Source organism: Rattus rattus, chromosome 7, assembly GCF_011064425.1.
Source record: "Rattus rattus isolate New Zealand chromosome 7, Rrattus_CSIRO_v1, whole genome shotgun sequence".
Lineage (NCBI taxonomy): Eukaryota > Metazoa > Chordata > Mammalia > Rodentia > Muridae > Rattus > Rattus rattus.
In genome coordinates, this window is record NC_046160.1 from 84,975,964 (window position 1) to 84,990,058 (window position 14,095).

At 45.6% G+C, this 14,095-nt stretch overlaps 1 pseudogene; it reads left to right on the plus strand.

Annotated features, from left to right (window-relative positions):
• Positions 1-1,112: 1,112 nt before the first annotated feature.
• On the plus strand, positions 1,113-11,113 carry LOC116906122 (annotated as a pseudogene).
• Positions 11,114-14,095: the final 2,982 nt, after the last annotated feature.

Below are 14,095 nucleotides of genomic sequence, written 5' to 3' on the forward strand. Positions count from 1 at the left end.
CTGATTTTGACATTTATTTATATGTATTACCTCCTTTGCTCTAGAAAGTACTAGAAACTGTTGAACTCATGCCCCTCCCTATCACTGACCATGTATGTGTCTTTGTATTTTAGGTAGAACAACACTTTACTGATTCCCCGCCCCTCACCCCAACTGTTCGTCTTTTTTCATTGCTGTATGCTTCACTGTTTATTCCAAAGTGAGTTGGGTTATAGCTATTAGCAATGGAAAGTTACTAAAGATTGGATCACCTCCTTTTAGATTGCTGTCGGGGAGGAGTTTGCATAAATTCGGCTGAAGCCATAATTGTATTTTACGAGCAATAACCAATTCCTTGAAGAATCAACCACCACCACTACTGGTACAAAATGTTTTTTGATGTTACTCTCACTTTCCACTTAGCTTCTCTCTGACACAATGGAAAAGACCCGGGGGCACTATGTGATTGTGTGAGAGGCAGAATGGTGGCAGGAGGTGTTTTCAGCTTTGTACTGAAAGCAACTGAGGAATGCAGGGAGTCCCTCCCTGGGAAATCAGCCTAAAGGCAGGTTTCCTACCAGAGGCTTCATCACGGATGTGGCCCAAGGGGAGCGTGTAGACTGAGGGAGGACAATTAAGAGGACAGACAGCAGTGCTAGCTGTGTGCCTTCACTTTCTCTTCTAGCCTTTTGCACTTGCAAAATTGCCAGTGGGGATAAGAATTTTCCGGTCAAAGGGGACCATTTATTCTGAAGTTCTAAAGACTGAGCGTGTGGTAGAAAGGCAAGCATACCATCTTCGCTTCTTCAAGTTGTGCACCCTTATAACACTTCCCAGAAGCTCCAGAGGGATAAAATCCCTTGAGATTGAAAAGGCAGATTGAAAGGGCAGAAAATTTTCTTTCGGTGAAATGATTCACAGAATGGGGAAAAATGGGGCTGGTGTTGATCCTTCCTGTCAGTTACAATCGGGAAGCACAGCAGTGGTGAGTCCATGGTCACTTCTGAGCTGCGAGCTACTACAAAGAACTGTTGGAGAGCACCGGCAAACGTGGCCTTAGAGACAGGGACCACGAAACTCTTGTAAACATTGCTGGGGATCTTGAATAGCGTTCAAGCAGAATATCGTAAGGAATGGCGCCGCCGCTGACACTTGATGTGTCCATCATAGCCGTGGCTCCACGGGGCCGTTCGTTCAGAGGGGTTTCAGGCAAGAGGTTATGTTTTTTATATTCCTGTTTTGCCTTCTTCCATTATGAAGAGGAAGCTGCCAGCTGCCTCGGGAGTGACTTTGGGCAAAGTCGGGCAAAGGCAGGGAGTGACTTTGAAGCCTGTTTTTCTTGTCTTTTAGAAGAAGTCTTTCATGGGTGTCCTTCCTTGTGTGTGAGCAAATAATTATGATCTGGGAGAGACGCTGGGACTGGTCCTCATACAACCTTTTTGGGTTCATTCTATTGCAAGTGACTATGTTAACAGAAGAGAAAGTCACCGGGAGGGGAAAACCTAGGACTTCAGTCTTTAGTGGAGAAGGAGGGAAAAACCTAGGATTTCAGTCTTTAGTGGAGAAGGAGAGGAAAACCTAGGACTTCAGTGTTGTGGAGAAGGAGGGGCAACCATGCCTTGAACAGCTATGAGCTGTGGTCGACAGGAATGGGCATCTTGATTCCCCACCCTAACTTTTGAGATAGTTTCTCAGGTTCAGGCATCATTCTTTTCTCATGGATCTGCTCAGCCAAATTTCCACATCTTTACCCACATCTTTACACAGCTTAGAAAGGCCGCTCACCTCACTGGCCCAGCAGGGCTGGATTCTTCCTGGTGGGAGTGTAGCTATGTAAGAAAATGAAAAACAAAAAAAAAAAAACAAAAACAAAAACAAAAAAAAACCAAAACAAAACAAAAAACCAATTCAACCAAACAAAAAGCCCCTCCTTGCATTCCAAGTGTACTAGCTGGTTTGGCAAGAACCTCTCCACCAACCTTAAGTACAGGGAGACAGGGAGTGGACAGCTTGGCCCTGAGGGGCGACTCCCAGCTCAGCCCCTGTGGTTCTTATGGGAACTGGAAGCATCCTTCAGCTTTGTGCAATGATTCATGCAGGCCAAGTTCCTCTCAGAGGCTGCTGGGTGAGGTGGAGCGAGGACTAAACAGATGGGAGGACTAAACTCTACTGTACTAGTTCTACACCACAGTGGGGGCGGGGCTGCAGCCAATGCTAACTCATCACACTGTTTCTGTTTGGAAATGAACAGACGGTTTGGATGCTCCCAGTGTAAGAAACAATGAATGCTAATTTCTGATTTGGTTCTTCGCATGCTGTGTACGTGTGCCACATAGTACCCCCAATATGGACGGGTACAATGCTACTTAAGGAAAAAGAAAAGATCCCTCGACCTGATCTACGTCCTCTGATGACATTCTGCTGTATTGGAGCTGTGTTCAGAGCCCTGAAGGGTCTGAGAGATTTCAAGACACAGAGCAAAGAGGCAAGAGCTTGGGTAGGCAGCATTCTGTGACCACAGATCTGTTTTATCTCCAAGGAATCACTAGGTCCTCTGTGGGCACTGCCGAATCCGCTGGATCAGAGCATACTGGCCCTGTCCTCAAGGTGTTTGGAACCTTTAGCTCATATCTTACAACTGTTTTGAAGAGTAGTCTTGGCTTGCATTAAGTTTCAGGTTCTTACTGGCCACCGGCTGCTAAGCTTTACTCCATTGGGTCTTCAATAATATTGTTGGAGGTTAGACACCCTTGTGTCTGAGAGACTTGAACCAGAGACCAGCTAGGATTAGACAAATAACGCATGAGCAAATTATGTGGCATACTCTGGTTACCAGTCACACAGCTGTCGATGGCTGAAGATGTCATCCTCAGAGAAGAACTGTCTCTCTTCTAAGTGGAAGCCAACCCCTTCAGTGTTCCTTAGTCCCTGGGCTTCCCAGTGTAGAGTCTTTCTTTGCCTTACTAATTGGTTCTGAAAACTCACCATGTATTCATCCATCGTTTCTTTTCTTCCTTTGTAACTTCTACAAGCACTAGCGTGTCCAACTATGTTGATATGGAAAACAGTGCAGACAGCAAGGCCTTGGCTCAGGAACTTGCTCCTTGTGAAGGAGAGACAGAGGCCACACACATAACTACATACTGGTCATTGTATATGATGGGTTCAGTGAGTGGATGCAAAATACACGATTGGAGCCAATAAGCAAGGGCTTGCCAGAGGGAGGGATGCGTGAGCTGGACCTTGAAGGATGAATAGGGATTAATTAAGTAAAGGAATAGGCAGAAGCATCTAAGTTAGGAAGAAGGGCAAGTGTGAGGGCCTGGGGCAGCAGATCTGAAAAGACTTGATGGCTATTAGTCTTGATTCTTCTCTAATGAATGGCTAGACTTTAGTACTAAATAAATGGTACTAAATATATGGGATATATTTAATTTACATCTGAAGCTATGGTCAGGAGACTGTAGGTAATGGGTCAGAGAACAAAAGGTTATAGGTCAACAGGAAGAAATGCAAGGCCCTGTTTAAAAAAGTTTGTGTTTATTCTTTGAGAATTTTATCCAGTGTATTTTGAGCATATTCCTAACCCTCTTCCTAACTCTGAGATGAAAGGTTCTTAACCTTTGTAAAGGAGAGGGAGGAAGTGGGCAGAGGCAAGAGCTGAGGCAGGGTCTGGGGTTGGCCCGGTTGGGGGAGTGAGAAACAAAGGGCTCACAGAAGCCAGGCTTTGGCTGGAGATCCTGGAGTCTCCAGGGAGACAGATGGCGTGGCGAGAGCTGGACCTGATGGCTTCACGGCGCCTTTGTCCATTTCTCAGTAGAGGTGTTCAGTAGTCATATCTTCACTGGAAGGGCACTGCTAGATGAAAAACCAAATGCTTTATTCTAAAGATCATTCTTTTAGGTAGAATTATAAGTGGAATATGTTTGCTGACTTCATTTGCAGCTCGCTCACCATACAGTTTAAAAATACAAATGATCTTTGCAAGTTGGTGTTATATTTTGAAACTTTGTTATTAGTTCTAATTGGTGTGTGTGTGTGTGTGTGTGTGTGTGTGTCTGTGTGTGTCTGTGTGTGTCTGTGTCTGTGTGTGTCTGTGTCTGTGTGTGTCGGTGTTAGCTTTTTGGAGATCGTCTTTTCTGTGTATCCCAGGCTGGTCTCAAACTTCTAATCCTCCAGCCTTAGCCTCTAAAGTGATGGGCCCACAGACACACCACCATGCCTGGATTTATTTTTCCCAGTTGCCTCTCAAGGTAAATGGAATCTTCTTGACAACAAGATCGATCATTTTATTCTTTTGTAACCTCAGAGCCATGAAAAATACGCATCACCTAATAGATGCGCAGTGAAGAGTACATAAAAGCTGTGTTTGATAGATTCAGTGTCCAATAATGGGGTGGAGCAGATAACAAGAGAGTGGGTGAAGTGGGAGAGAGTGGGTGAAGTGGGAGAGAGTGGGTGAAGTGAGCCCCTGACACAGTTTGAATCCTGACTCATTTGACGTGCAGCATGTGAAGGCACAGAACATTCTTGTCCTCCTCTTTCTTATTCTCAAACTACTGAGTCCCTGATTCAACTGGTTTCCTCCTTATTTAGTTTTTATTTATTTGTGATATATATGTATTATATATAATATATAAATTATATATATATAATTTATAGACAAGGCCTCTCTCTGGCTCTGGCTGTTCTGGACCCTGACAGGTAAATCAGTCTGGCTGTGAACTCAGAGAGATATCCCTGCCTTAGTCTCCTGAGTGCTGATATTAAAGGTGGATGCCGTCGTGTTTGATTAATTAATTACTTACATGGGATCTTTGTGATGGAGAGTCAGCTACCTTACCCACTTCCATCTCAGTTATCTATAAAATGAGTCTTCAAAGGCAACCACACAGGCCCATAGCATGTAAGTAAAAGGTATAATGTGTTGTCCGTGTGTGTAGGGTTGCACACTATGTTAAAATGTTAAAATATTCAGCTGTTGGAGAAATGATGAAAAAAAAAAAGCATTGCTTCAACTTGCCAATTTGTGGTCCCCCCCCAATTTAGTAATATTATTAAGCTCTGTGTAAAATCTACCGCAAATCCTTACACTTATTAGTAAACACAAAATAGATTTGATGATACGGTTCTGCTTGCTGACCGCTTGCTCACCTCTCCCTTCCGCTCCACTCGGGGTCTTTAGAATTCTCTTGCTGCCATCCCGTGCCTGAGAGGTGAGCCCGCTGAATGCCTTGTCATATGTTCCCAAGATACTTCTCAGTTCAGTGGTTTTTACATCTGTGGTCACACATGTTGAACAGCTAATCCCAAGATGTTTCACCGGGGACGCTGATTTTAGGTCTCCAGGGGATATGGAAAACAAAATAACATTTTCTCTCTCTTTTCAGTGGCTTTTCCTCCTTCCCTAGAAACTGTTTTGGTACCTTCCCAGGGCTATCAAGTGTCAGCCTTTAGAGACAAACACGATTTGTTTAATAAATAGGACCTCTCAGAGCTTCAGGTGGCCTTCACAGGCTGTGCGTGCTGGCCAAGTATTTAATGGCTGAGTGGCCAGTAAACCCCGCTGAGTCTTATATGTTGTCAGAGGGTCAGAGGAAAACCAAGGTCACCAGAGTAAAGTGCTCAACTGTCATTTGGATCTTGTCTAATCAATAAGCAAAGCAAACAGTTTACACACATGCAATCAAAGAGTGACTGGAAGACATCTCTCAAGCACTTAGCGTTGAGCATCGTGCCAGCCTCTGCTGACAAAGTTACACAAAATATGACTCTTACCTTTAAAAGACCACAGTATTTCAGGAGACATGGAACCTACTCGTAGCGAGATAGTAACACCAGGGACAGCTTCAGCATTTGTAGAACTCTGTATTGTCTGGTGAAGGCGGAGTTTATTTCCAAAACCGAGGAAAGGAAATGTTTGGCTTCTTTTTTTTTTTTAAATTTTTATTAGATATATTTCTTTACTTACATTTCAAATTTTATTCCCTTTCCCAGTTTCCTGTCCATAAGCCCCCATCCCCACCCCTCCCCCATATGGGTATTCCTCTCATACAACCCCCTTACTGCTCCCCCATATTCCCCTGCACTGGGTTCCAAGCTTCCCCTTCCACTGGAGCCCCAACAAGGCTATTCTCTGCTACACATACAGTTGGAGCCCTGGGTCATGTTTGGCTTCTTGAGAGCACACAAGGGGCCCATGTGGGCCAAACTGCGATGTATGGGTGTGGGTGAAAACCTCAGAGGTAGGAGAGGAGTTTTGGTATTCTGGACAGTAAAGGGATGTTTCCTTGTTGCCAAGGGTGCAGTCTGGGTGTTATAGGGGAGGAGACTGACAGAATGTGGGGTTGGGAGTAGAGCACACCTCAGATGCCTTTGAATTCCAATCCATAGGGTACTATTTTCGTTTGCATTTAGTTTCCAGCTTTAGAGGTTGCAGCCCAAGCCTCAACGAGCCAGGTTCAACCACCTGCCCTCAGTAAGCCCATTACAGGACCAACATTAGTAGTGAAAATCAGAAAGGACATTTATTCAATGCAGCCATGTTGGAAAGAAGGAAAAGAGATCCAGAGACTCCACCCAAGCCTGTGTTCTGGGTCCAAATGGAGAACAGGGTTTAGATAGAAATCAAGAGATATGCTTGACCAAACAGCCAGCAAGGTATGTTTACCTGCCAATCAAGTTCCTCTCCTGATGCCCAGAGCGACTGCCCTCTCCCTTCCCAGCAGGAGATCCCAGGGGAAATACTTATTTCTTAGGGTCCATTCTTCCAGCACTCAGGCAGCCAATGGGGATGGGGTAGGGTACGGTGGGGTGGGATGGTGTGGGGGAGCACAAGTGTCTCTTTATAATATACTCATTCCTGCCAGATGGGTTGGTTACAGTTTAGTGTTTTGTTTTTGAGGCAGGGTCTTCTCTAGCCCAGGCTGATTTAATTCTTGCTGTATAGCTAAGGATGACTATCTTTCTGTCTTGTTTCATGCACACGAGTATTTAAGTACATGCTTGTGTGGTGGTTTGAATGAGAATGGCATTTGATCTCTAGTTGGTGGAACTGTTGTGGGAAGGATTAAAGGGTGTGGTCTTATTGGAGGAAGTATGCCACTGAAGGTGGGCTTTGAGGTTTCAAAAGCCCATGGCAGGTTCAGTGTCTCTGCCTCCAACTTGCAGATATGTGAGCTGCAGCTGCTGTTCCAGCACTATGCCTGCCTGCCTGCTGCCGTGCTCCCTGCCACGATGGTCATGGACTAACCTCTGAAACTGTAGGCAAGCCCCTGATTAGATGCTTCCTTTTATAAGTTGCCTTAGTTATAGTGAATCATCCCAGCCATAGAAAAGTAAGTAGGACAGCCCGTGTGTGTACATGCACAGGTCAGAGATGGGAGTCAAGTGTCTTTCTTTAGTGCTCTCTGCTTATTTCCCTGTTACAGGATCTTTTGTTGAACCCAAAGCTCTCCATTTTAGTTAGACTGTCTAGCCAGCCAGTTCCCAGAAGCCATCTGTTTCCAGCCCTTGCTCCTCCCAATGTGGGAATTATAGGTGTAGGCAGCCATATCCATTTTTTGAAAAACACATATACTGGAGATTTGAACTCAAAGTCCTTATAGTTGCATTAACAAGCACTGTTACCCACTGAGCCATCCTCCAGACCCAAGGAAGACCTTGACTTCCTGATCTCCTGATTCCCACATCCCAGTATTGGGGATCTCTGACGAAGATGATGGAACTTACAAAGATTCTTAGCCAGAATATAAAAAGATTAACTGATTTAAAACTATTTATTTAATATGTGTGTGCATGTGGGTATGTGTGGGTGTTTGCCTCACACATGCCACAGTGGGTGAGCATGTGGAGATGTAAAGAACCACTTTCTAATGCTCTTCTTCTACCTTGGGAACTCTTGGGATCCAGCTCAGATGCTCAGGCTTGGTAACAAGTGCTTTTACATCAAGGCGTGTTACTGGCCCTGTTAATGTTTTGAAGGGAAAAACTAGAGTATCTGTGAGACTAGATTAGGGCAAATGTTTAAGATAGGTTTAACTACAGTTTTAGTTAGATATATTTAACATATTATATATATTTATATATTCTATATGTACAGAATATATACATGCAGAATACACGCACACACACACACACACACACACACACACACACACACACACGCTCCTTGACTATAAAGCTCTAAGGGACTCAGTGACAGTATGCTATGTGCTTCTCTGTACTTACAGAGCAGAGCCAGCTAGGTACAGGGCCTAGTGAGCTATTAAGGGTTAGCCTTCTTCCTGGAAATACTGAAAGTCACTGGAGAGAAAAGAATAAACAGCAGGATTGTCAGAAAGAAGACGAAGGGAGAGGAAAAGGAAGAAACAGGAGGGAGGTCACTGAAAATCCTCCCCACCAGTGGGAGCGTGAGAACAAAGCAGTCATCTCGGATGTTTGGCTGAGCTTTTCCTTTCGGCACTGGGCATTGAAGCCAGAGCTTTTCAGATGTCAGGCAAGCATGTGGCTACTGAGCTACGGCATGGGGCTTTCTCTTCTGACCTATGATCATGTTAATATATTTGCACAGAAGATAATTAACTTTGAATTTTGCCTTTTTCTGGACTAGCAGTGAATGGCACAACCCAGATGCAGCAGGCCACAGTTTCTCCCTAGCGAAGTGCTCCAAGGAACTGTGTCAGTAAACTGTGATGGTGGGTAGACAAGACGTAGTCTTGCATTTTGACTTACCATATTTAAAAAATATTTAAAAATTAATTTATTCTCTTTCCTTCTCCCTCTCTTTCCTCCCCTCTCTTCCTCCAACCCACCCACCACTGTGTGTGTGTGTGAGTGTGTGTGTGTCTGTGTGTGTGAGTGTGTGTGTGTGTGAGTGTGTGTGTGTGTCTGTGTGTGTTTGTGTGTGTCTGTGTGTGTGTGTCTGTGTGTGTGTGTGTTTGTGTGTGTGTGTGTCTGTGTGTGTGTGTGCGTGTGTGTGAGTGTGTGTGTCTGTGTGTGTGTGGAGTGTGTGTGTGTGAAAGAGTGTGTGTGAGAGAGAGAAAAAAGTGTGTGTGTGAGAGAGAGTGTGTGTGTGTGAGTGTGTGAGTATGTTGTGTCTGTGTGTGTGTGTGAGTGTGTATGTTGTGTGTGTGTGGTGTGTGTGAGTGTGTGTGTGTTATGTCTGTGTGTGTGTGAGTGTGTGGTATGTGTGAGTGTATATATGCATGTGTGTGTGAGAACGTGTGTTGAGTGTGTGTGCATGTGATTGTGTGTGGCATATGTGAGGGGGTGAGGGGTGATGGGTGGATATGTGTGTGTGGGAGTGTGTGTTTGTGTCTGTGTGTGTGTGTGTGTGTATGTTGTGTGTGTGGGAGTGTGTGGGTATGTTATGTCTGTGTGTGTGTGAGGTGTGTGAGTATGTTGTGTGTGTGTGTGTGTGTGTGTGTGGGGTGTGAGTGTGTGTGTGTGTGTGAGTGTAGGTGTGTCTGTGTGTGTGAGAGAGTGTGTATGTGAATGTGTGTGTGTGGGTGTGTGTGTGCGTGTGTGTGTGTGTGGGGGTGTGTGTGTGTGAAAAAGTTATGTCTGTGTGTGTGTGTGAGAGAGTGTGTGATATGTTGTGTGTGTGTGTGTGTGTGTGTGTGTGTGTGTGGGTGGTGTGTGTGTGTGAGTGTGTGTGTGTGTGTGTGTGTGTGTGTGTGAGGTGTGTGTGTGTGTGTGTGTGTGTGTGTGTGTGTGTGTGTGTGTGTGTGTGTGTGTGTGTGTGTGTGTGTGTGTGAGTGTGTGTGTGTGTGTGTGAGTGTGTGTGTGTCTGTGTGTGTGTGTGTGTGTGTGTGTGAGTGTGTGTGTGTGTGTGTGTGTGTGTGTGTGTGTGTGTGTGTGTGTGTGTGTGTGTGTGTGTGTGTGTGTGTGTGTGTGTGTGTGTGTGTGTGTGTGTGTGTGTGTGTGTGTGTGTGTGTGTGTGTGTGTGTGTGTGTGTGTGTGTGTGTGTGTGTGTGTGTGTGTGTGTGTGTGTGGGTGTGTGTGTGTGTGGTGTGTGTGTGTGTGTGTGTGTGTGTGTGTGTGTGTGTGTGTGTGTGTGTGTGTGTGTGTGTGTGTGTGTGTGTGTGTGTGTGTGTGTGTGAGAGTGTGTGTGAGTGTGTGTGTGTGTGTGTGAGTGTGTGTGTGTGAGAGTGTGTGTGAGTGTGTATGTTGTGTGTGTGAGAGTGTGTGAGTATGTTATGTCTGTGTGTGTGTGAGAGTGTGTGAGTATGTTGTGTGTGTGTGTGAGTGTGTGTGTGTGTGTGAGTATGTTGTGTGTGTGTGTGTGTGTGTGTGTGTGTGTGTGTGTGTGTGAGAGAGAGAGAGAGAGAGAGAGTGAGAGAGTGTGTGTGTGAGAGAGAGTTTGTGTGCAAGTGTGTGTGTGTGTTTGTGTGTGAGAAAGTGTGTGTGTGTGTGAGTTTTGTGTGTGAGAGTGTGTGTGTGTGTGTGTGTGTTGTGTGTGTGTGTGTGAGGGGTGTGTGTGTCTGTATGTGTGAGTGTGTGTGTGTGTGTGTGTGTGTGTATGTTATGTCTGTGTGTGTGTGAGTGTGTGAGTATGTTGTGTGTGTGTGTGTGTGTGTGTGTGTGAGTGTGTATGTTGTGTGTGTGTGAGTGTGTGTGAGAGTGTGTGAGTGTTATGTCTGTGTGTGTGTGTGAGAGAGTGTGTGAGTATGTTGTGTGTGTGTGAGTGTGTGTGTGTGTGTGAGTGTGTGTGTGTGAGAGAGAGTGTGTGTGTTGTGTGTGTGTGAGTGTGTGTGTGAGCATGATGTGTTTGTCTTAATTAAAGGTATTAAAGGTAAAAATTCAAGGGAATAGGAGCAGCACCGAAGATAATGGCAGGCTCAGCGTGGGCAGCTCTGGCTCGGCCCCGTGTCTGGGGTATGAGGGTCCTGTAAACCCCAGGCTGCAAACAATGAGTCTCGGACTCGGCGGAGAGCATGGATACTGGCGCTGGCTCCATCCGAGAAGCTGGTGGGGCCTTCGGAAAAGGAGAGAAGGCTGAAGAGGATCGGTACTTCCGAGAGAAGGCAGAGAACAGCTGGCTGCCCTGAAGAAACACCGTGAAGAGGAGATTGACCACCATTCGAAGGAGACAGAGCGTCTGCAGAAACAAACTGAATGGCAAATTGAATGAAGAGGATTAAAAACCTAAAGAGTAGTGATCACTAAATGCACACAGTCCCTCACCGAGGGCCCGTATCACTCCCCACTTCTGTAGAGACATTGTTTTGAATGATTAATATTTGGCCTGTGTGCTACTAACAGATAATAAATTATCACCAGGGAAAAAAATTCAAGGGAATAAAGAAAAACAGGAAGCGATTCTTGGTATGATTATTTTTTGATTTTTTTTGTTTAAGAAAATTCAACAGCTTTTTTCTTGTTCTGACTAGGAGCTGGGACCCGTGGAGTGAAGGATGCATTTGCCAAACCCATGAAAGAACAGGGTGCTATCAGGGCATTCTGAGGGTTTGGAAATTGGTAGAGCATACAAAACTTAGAGATTAGCTGCCTACACAAGTGTGGTTTTTGCTGGAAGAGTTTTGTTTCTTATTTGCAGTTGTATTAATTTTCGACGATACAGTTGGATTTCTTGCAGAAATGCCTCTCCCATTTATTAATTTCCATTGGAAATCATCCTTAAAGCCAGTGGCTTAAGAGACAACTCTTCTTTTATTATTTCTCAGAGTTCTGGGAATTGTCTTCACACGGCCTGAAGATTCTTACTCAGGGCTTGTTACATGGTTGTCTTCAGAGGGTGGCTAGGATGGGAGACATCTTGAGAGCTTCTCACCCGAGGTGCTTGACGGACTGTGGCAGGGACAGTCAGCTGGAACAGCGTGTGACCTCTTCATGCAGTCAGCTGACCCGACAGCAACGCTGTTGGATTTTAAGGGCAAGGATTATGGGGACAGGAAGTAGAACTTCTGTTTCCTAAAACTTGGGCCTGGAACCTGATACTTTTATTGGCCAAGCAGTATTGTGGGCTGAGCCGTTTGCCCTCAAAAGTCATCTGACCCCTGACCCTCACAGCACAAGTCAACTCAGAGATGGAGACATTAGGAGGTCATTTAGACCCTAATCTAGAATGATCATTGTCTTTAAAAGAAGACTAATTAGGACATGGAGAGAAACTCCAGGCAGGTGCACCTAGGTGGAAAGGTTTCTACTCAAGGACACAGAAAGAAGGCAGGCATTTGTACGTTGAGGCTATTGGATAAAGCAAACATCTCTCAACAGCTTCAGGGTGGATTTCCAGCCTTCAGAAACAGAATAACTTAAAGAAACAGAAATAACTTTCTGATGTTGAAGTTTCCCAGTCTGTGGCATTTTATTATAGCAACATAAGTGGACTAATGCATCACTGGAGAGATTTGGTTCTGGGGACTGTGCTCTGCCCATCCACCCTCTCATCTATCCATTGCCTGAGTAGTTTCAGCTGAAACTAGCAGCCAGAGGAAGGGAGTCCTACTCTGTGGTCCTTCCAGTAGTTAATCGAATGGGCCACTGGTGAGCAGAAACACTGGGAGAAATAGGCAAGCCCAGGCAGACAAGATGTATAATTGCCAGTGTCTGGTGATCATATGATGGTAGCGGTGGAGGAGGAGGTAGGGGGTGAAAGTGTGGAGGGGTGATTCCGCAGAGGACAAGGCCAATGAACACTAGCTGCGGACATGAGACCCTGTTAAGGGGGAGAATTCAGTGGCAACACTGCAATGGTATTCTTCTATGAAGGAATAAAAAAATGGGGGGCGGAATGGAAGACACCCATGGGTGTGTGAGGGCCCCTCACTTCATTTTACTCTTTTTCAATGCAGTGGGCTGAGGCTGTGTTTGTGTGAGATGCTTGGTGGAGGGCATCCTGTGTTTGGACAGCCGCTCTTTGCCAAGGATGATTGTGCACCTGGAAGGTGCTAGCAAGGGTTCCAGGCTCTTGGGTCCCACTAGACAGAGACACACAGTTGCAGCAGAAACAGACAATTCGTCAAGCAAGGGTACACTTCCTAGGAAGGATGTGGGCAGGAACAGAGAGAATTTGTTAGCTCGACTGAACTGCTTCACTGAAGAGTTAGATGAAGGGTTGGGGTTTTTACACCGGTGTTGGAAGATAGGGACAAATTCAAGAGACTTGTGAGAATGTAGGAATCCCAGCGAGCTTTATTTTTATTTTGTGTCTATAGGCGGTTCTGCCTGCACGTATGGGTGTGCACAGCATGCATGCAGTACCTGTAGAGGCCGGAGGTGCTGCTGGGTCCCTGGGACTACAGTTACAGAGGGTTGTAAACAGCCACGTGGGTGCTGGGACTCATGCTCAGGTCCTCTGGAGAAGCACGGGTGTGTGTGTGTGTGTGTGTGTGTGTGTGTGTGTGTGTGTGTGTGTGTCGACTGCTGAGCTGTCCAGCCCTCAAAGCAGCGCATACCTCAGAAAGGGGCAGGTATCAAAACTACAAACACAAAAATGAATGCAATGATTTGGTGCAAGATTTATTTTTTTGTTTTGTTTTTAATTTCTGTCCTCTTCTCCCATAGGCTGTAAGTTGCACTCTTCCTAGACTCCCCATCTCATTGGCCTAGGACACAAAGCTTCATAACTCCTAGAGCCTTGAACAAGCAGATGCTAGCTGTCAGCTCTTGGAGGGAGGAAGGAAGGGGCTTAATGTAACCCTGATGCCCTCTGTGATGGTTGCTATATGCTCAGCCCAGGAAGTGGCCCCATCAGAAGGTGTGGCCCTGTTGGAGCAGGTGTGTCACTGTGGCCGTGGACTTTAAGACCCTCATCCTAGCTGCCTGGAAGCCAGTATTCTGCTGGCAGCCTTCAGATGAAGATGTAGAACTCAGCTCCTCCTGCACCATGACTGCATGGATGCTGCCATGCTCCTGCCTTGATGATAATGGACTGAACCTCTGAACCTATAAACCAGCACCAATTAAATGTTGTCCTTTCTAAGAGTTGCCTTGGTCATGGTGTCTGTTTGCAGCAGTAAAACCCTAACCTCTAAGTTTATCACATATTGAACAAACAGTAACAACTGTTTCTTATCCAGGGCAGGCCTTTTGGCTCCCTCATTTGCAAAGTGTGTTTTCTCAAACATCACGTGTTGTCTTATGTATAACT